We start from the raw sequence: 6,406 nt of genomic DNA on the forward strand, positions 1-6,406 counted from the left end.
CCTTGATGTTTGTCCCAAAGTCTTTGATGTTTCTTACATAAGCTTTGATGTTTCTAACAAAGTCTTTGATGTTTCTAACAAAGTCTTTGATGTTTCTAACAAACACGTTGATGTTTCTAACAAACTCTGATGTTTCTAACAAACTATTTGTGGTTTTTAATAAACTCCTTGATATTTGTACCAAAGTCTTTGATGTTTGTACAAAAGTCTTTGATGTTTCTAACAAACACGTTGATGTTTCTAACAAACTCTGATGTTTCTAACAAACTATTTGTGGTTTTTAATAAACTCCTTGATATTTGTACCAAAGTATCTGATGTTTGTACAAAAGTATTTGATGTTTCTAACAAAGTCTTTGATGTTTCTAACAAACTCTTTGATGTTTCTAACAAAGGCTATGATGTTTCTAACAACGTCTTTGCTGTTTCTAACAAAGTCTTTGATGCTTCTAACAAACTCTGATGTTTCTAACAAACTATTTGTGGTTTTTAATAAACTCCTTGATTTTTTGTACCAAAGTATCTGATGCTTGTACAAAAGTATTTGATGTGTCTAACAAAGTATTTGATGTTTCTAACAAAGCTTTGATGTTTCTAACAAAACATTTTTATGTTTGTACCAAAGTCTTTGATGTTTGTACCAAAGTCTTTGATGTTTGTGCAAAAGTCGTTGATGTTTCTAACAAAGTCTTTGATGTTTCTAACAAACTCTGATGTTTTTAACAAACTATTTAATATTTCTGACAAAGTCTTTGATTTTTTTAACGAAGTCTTTTGATGTTTCTAACAAATTATTTGTTATTTTTAATAAACTCCTTGATATTTGTATCAAAGTCTTTGATGTTTCTAACATAGGCTTGTATGTTTCTAACAAAGTCTTTGATGTTTCTAACAAACTATTTGTTATCTTTAATAAACTCCTTGATATTTGTACCAAAGTCTTTGATGTTTGTACAAAGGTCTTTGATGTTTCTAACAAACGCTGATGTTTTTAACAAACTATTTAATATTTCTAACAAACTCTTTGATGTTTCTAACAAACTCTTTGATGTTTGTACCAAAGTCTTTGATGATTCTTACATAAGCTTTGATGTTTCTAACCAAGTCTTTGATGTTTCTAACAAAATCTTTGATGTTTCTAACAAACTATTTGTGATTTTTAATAAACTCCTTGATATTTGTACCAAAGTCTCTGATGTTTGTACAAAAGTATTTGATGTTTCTAACAAAGTTTTTGATGTTTCTAACAAACTCTTTGATGTTTCTAACAAAGGCTTTGATGCTTCTAACAAACTCTGATGTTTCTAACAAACTATTTGTGATTTTTAATAAACTCCTTGATATTTGTACCAAAGTCTCTGATGTTTGTACAAAAGTCTCTGATGTTTGTACAAAAGTCTTTGATGTTTGTACCAAAGTCTTTGATGTTTCTAACAAACGCTTTGATGTTTCTAACAAAACATTTTTATGTTTGTACCAAAGTTTTTGATGTTTGTACCAAAGTCTTTGATGTTTGTACAAAAGTCGTTGATGTTTCTAACAAAGTCTTTGATGTTTCTAACAAACAATTTGTTTTTTTTAATAAACTCCTTTATATTTGTACCAAAGACTTTGATGTTTCTAACAAACTCTTTGATGTTTCTTACAAAATCTTTGATGCTTCTAACAAAGTCTTTGATGTTTGTACCAAAGTGTTTGATGTTTGTACGAAAGGCTTTGATGTTTCTAACAAACTCTGATGTTTTTAACAAACTATTTAATATTTCTAACAAAGTCTTTGATGTTTCTAACAAACTATTTGTTTTTTTTAATAAACTCCTTGATATTTGTACCAAAGTCTTTGATGTTTTTAACAAACTCGTTGATGTTTCTTACAAACTGATGTTTCTAACAAAATCTTTGATGCTTCTAACAAACTCTTTTATGTTTGTACCAAAGTCTTTGATGTTTGTACAAAAGTCATTGATGTTTCTAACAAAGGCTTTGATGTTTCTAACAAACTCTGATATTTTTAACAAAATATTTAATATTTCTAACAAACTCTTTGATGTTTCAAACAAACTCTTTGATGTTTGTACCAGTCTTTGATGTTTCTAACATAAGCTTTGATGTTTCTAACAAACTATTTGTTATCTTTAATAAACTCCTTGTATTTTTACCAAAGTCTTTGATGTTTGTACAAAAGTCTTTGATGTTTCTAACAAAGTTTTTGATGTTTCTAACAAACTCTGATGTTTTTAACAAAGTTTTTGATGTTTCTAACAAACTCTGATATTTTTAACAAACTATTTAATATTTCTAACAAATTTTTTGATATTTTTAACAAACTGTTTGATGTTTCTAACAAACTCCTTGATGTTTGTCCCAAAGTCTTTGATGTTTCTTACATAAGCTTTGATGTTTCTAACAAAGTCTTTGATGTTTCTAACAAAGTCTTTGATGTTTCTAACAAACACGTTGATGTTTCTAACAAACTCTGATGTTTCTAACAAACTATTTGTGGTTTTTAATAAACTCCTTGATATTTGTACCAAAGTCTTTGATGTTTGTACAAAAGTCTTTGATGTTTCTAACAAACACGTTGATGTTTCTAACAAACTCTGATGTTTCTAACAAACTATTTGTGGTTTTTAATAAACTCCTTGATATTTGTACCAAAGTATCTGATGTTTGTACAAAAGTATTTGATGTTTCTAACAAAGTCTTTGATGTTTCTAACAAACTCTTTGATGTTTCTAACAAAGGCTATGATGTTTCTAACAACGTCTTTGCTGTTTCTAACAAAGTCTTTGATGCTTCTAACAAACTGATGTTTCTAACAAACTATTTGTGGTTTTTAATAAACTCCTTGATTTTTTGTACCAAAGTATCTGATGCTTGTACAAAAGTATTTGATGTGTCTAACAAAGTATTTGATGTTTCTAACAAAGCTTTGATGTTTCTAACAAAACATTTTTATGTTTGTACCAAAGTCTTTGATGTTTGTACCAAAGTCTTTGATGTTTGTGCAAAAGTCGTTGATGTTTCTAACAAAGTCTTTGATGTTTCTAACAAACTCTGATGTTTTTAACAAACTATTTAATATTTCTGACAAAGTCTTTGATTTTTTTAACGAAGTCTTTTGATGTTTCTAACAAATTATTTGTTATTTTTAATAAACTCCTTGATATTTGTATCAAAGTCTTTGACGTTTCTAACATAGGCTTGTATGTTTCTATCAAAGTCTTTGATGTTTCTAACAAACTATTTGTTATCTTTAATAAACTCCTTGATATTTGTACCAAAGTCTTTGATGTTTGTACAAAGGTCTTTGATGTTTCTAACAAACGCTGATGTTTTTAACAAACTATTTAATATTTCTAACAAACTCTTTGATGTTTCTAACAAACTCTTTGATGTTTGTACCAAAGTCTTTGATGATTCTTACATAAGCTTTGATGTTTCTAACAAAGTCTTTGATGTTTCTAACAAAATCTTTGATGTTTCTAACAAATTATTTGTTATTTTTAATAAACTCCTTGATATTTGTATCAAAGTCTTTGACGTTTCTAACATAGGCTTGTATGTTTCTATCAAAGTCTTTGATGTTTCTAACAAACTATTTGTTATCTTTAATAAACTCCTTGATATTTGTACCAAAGTCTTTGATGTTTGTACAAAGGTCTTTGATGTTTCTAACAAACGCTGATATTTTTAACAAAATATTTAATATTTCTAACAAACTCTTTGATGTTTCAAACAAACTCTTTGATGTTTGTACCAGTCTTTGATGTTTCTAACATAAGCTTTGATGTTTCTAACAAACTATTTGTTATCTTTAATAAACTCCTTGTATTTTTACCAAAGTCTTTGATGTTTGTACAAAAGTCTTTGATGTTTCTAACAAAGTTTTTGATGTTTCTAACAAACTCTGATGTTTTTAACAAAGTTTTTGATGTTTCTAACAAACTCTGATATTTTTAACAAACTATTTAATATTTCTAACAAATTTTTTGATATTTTTAACAAACTGTTTGATGTTTCTAACAAACTCCTTGATGTTTGTCCCAAAGTCTTTGATGTTTCTTACATAAGCTTTGATGTTTCTAACAAAGTCTTTGATGTTTCTAACAAAGTCTTTGATGTTTCTAACAAACACGTTGATGTTTCTAACAAACTCTGATGTTTCTAACAAACTATTTGTGGTTTTTAATAAACTCCTTGATATTTGTACCAAAGTCTTTGATGTTTGTACAAAAGTCTTTGATGTTTCTAACAAACACGTTGATGTTTCTAACAAACTCTGATGTTTCTAACAAACTATTTGTGGTTTTTAATAAACTCCTTGATATTTGTACCAAAGTATCTGATGTTTGTACAAAAGTATTTGATGTTTCTAACAAAGTCTTTGATGTTTCTAACAAACTCTTTGATGTTTCTAACAAAGGCTATGATGTTTCTAACAACGTCTTTGCTGTTTCTAACAAAGTCTTTGATGCTTCTAACAAACTCTGATGTTTCTAACAAACTATTTGTGGTTTTTAATAAACTCCTTGATTTTTTGTACCAAAGTATCTGATGCTTGTACAAAAGTATTTGATGTGTCTAACAAAGTATTTGATGTTTCTAACAAAGCTTTGATGTTTCTAACAAAACATTTTTATGTTTGTACCAAAGTCTTTGATGTTTGTACCAAAGTCTTTGATGTTTGTGCAAAAGTCGTTGATGTTTCTAACAAAGTCTTTGATGTTTCTAACAAACTCTGATGTTTTTAACAAACTATTTAATATTTCTGACAAAGTCTTTGATTTTTTTAACGAAGTCTTTTGATGTTTCTAACAAATTATTTGTTATTTTTAATAAACTCCTTGATATTTGTATCAAAGTCTTTGACGTTTCTAAAATAGGCTTGTATGTTTCTATCAAAGTCTTTGATGTTTCTAACAAACTATTTGTTATCTTTAATAAACTCCTTGATATTTGTACCAAAGTCTTTGATGTTTGTACAAAGGTCTTTGATGTTTCTAACAAACGCTGATGTTTTTAACAAACTATTTAATATTTCTAACAAACTCTTTGATGTTTCTAACAAACTCTTTGATGTTTGTACCAAAGTCTTTGATGATTCTTACATAAGCTTTGATGTTTCTAACCAAGTCTTTGATGTTTCTAACAAAATCTTTGATGTTTCTAACAAACTATTTGTGATTTTTAATAAACTCCTTGATATTTGTACCAAAGTCTCTGATGTTTGTACAAAAGTATTTGATGTTTCTAACAAAGTTTTTGATGTTTCTAACAAACTCTTTGATGTTTCTAACAAAGGCTTTGATGCTTCTAACAAACTCTGATGTTTCTAACAAACTATTTGTGATTTTTAATAAACTCCTTGATATTTGTACCAAAGTCTCTGATGTTTGTACAAAAGTCTCTGATGTTTGTACAAAAGTCGTTGATGTTTCTAACAAAACATTTTTATGTTTGTACCAAAGTTTTTGATGTTTGTACCAAAGTCTTTGATGTTTGTACAAAAGTCGTTGATGTTTCTAACAAAGTCTTTGATGTTTCTAACAAACTATTTGTTTTTTTTAATAAACTCCTTTATATTTGTACCAAAGACTTTGATGTTTCTAACAAACCCTTTGATGTTTCTTACAAAATCTTTGATGCTTCTAACAAAGTCTTTGATGTTTGTACCAAAGTGTTTGATGTTTGTACGAAAGGCTTTGATGTTTCTAACAAACTCTGATGTTTTTAACAAACTATTTAATATTTCTAACAAAGTCTTTGATGTTTCTAACAAACTATTTGTTTTTTTTAATAAACTCCTTGATATTTGTACCAAAGTCTTTGATGTTTTTAACAAACTCTTTGATGTTTCTTACAAACTGATGTTTCTAACAAAATCTTTGATGCTTCTAACAAACTCTTTTATGTTTGTACCAAAGTCTTTGATGTATGTACAAAAGTCATTGATGTTTCTAACAAAGGCTTTGATGTTTCTAACAAACTCTGATATTTTTAACAAAATATTTAATATTTCTAACAAACTCTTTGATGTTTCAAACAAACTCTTTGATGTTTGTACCAGTCTTTGATGTTTCTAACATAAGCTTTGATGTTTCTAACAAACTATTTGTTATCTTTAATAAACTCCTTTATTTTTACCAAAGTCTTTGATGTTTGTACAAAAGTCTTTGATGTTTCTAACAAAGTTTTTGATGTTTCTAACAAACTGATGTTTTTAACAAAGTTTTTGATGTTTCTAACAAACTCTGATATTTTTAACAAACTATTTAATATTTCTAACAAATTTTTTGATATTTTTAACAAACTGTTTGATGTTTCTAACAAACTCCTTGATGTTTGTCCCAAAGTCTTTGATGTTTCTTACATAAGCTTTGATGTTTCTAACAAAGTCTTTGATG

This window comes from Cebidichthys violaceus, unplaced genomic scaffold (assembly GCF_023349555.1).
Source record: "Cebidichthys violaceus isolate CVI_PGR_0920_01 unplaced genomic scaffold, fCebVio1.0.p SCAF_136, whole genome shotgun sequence".
Taxonomy (NCBI): Eukaryota; Metazoa; Chordata; class Actinopteri; order Perciformes; family Stichaeidae; genus Cebidichthys; species Cebidichthys violaceus.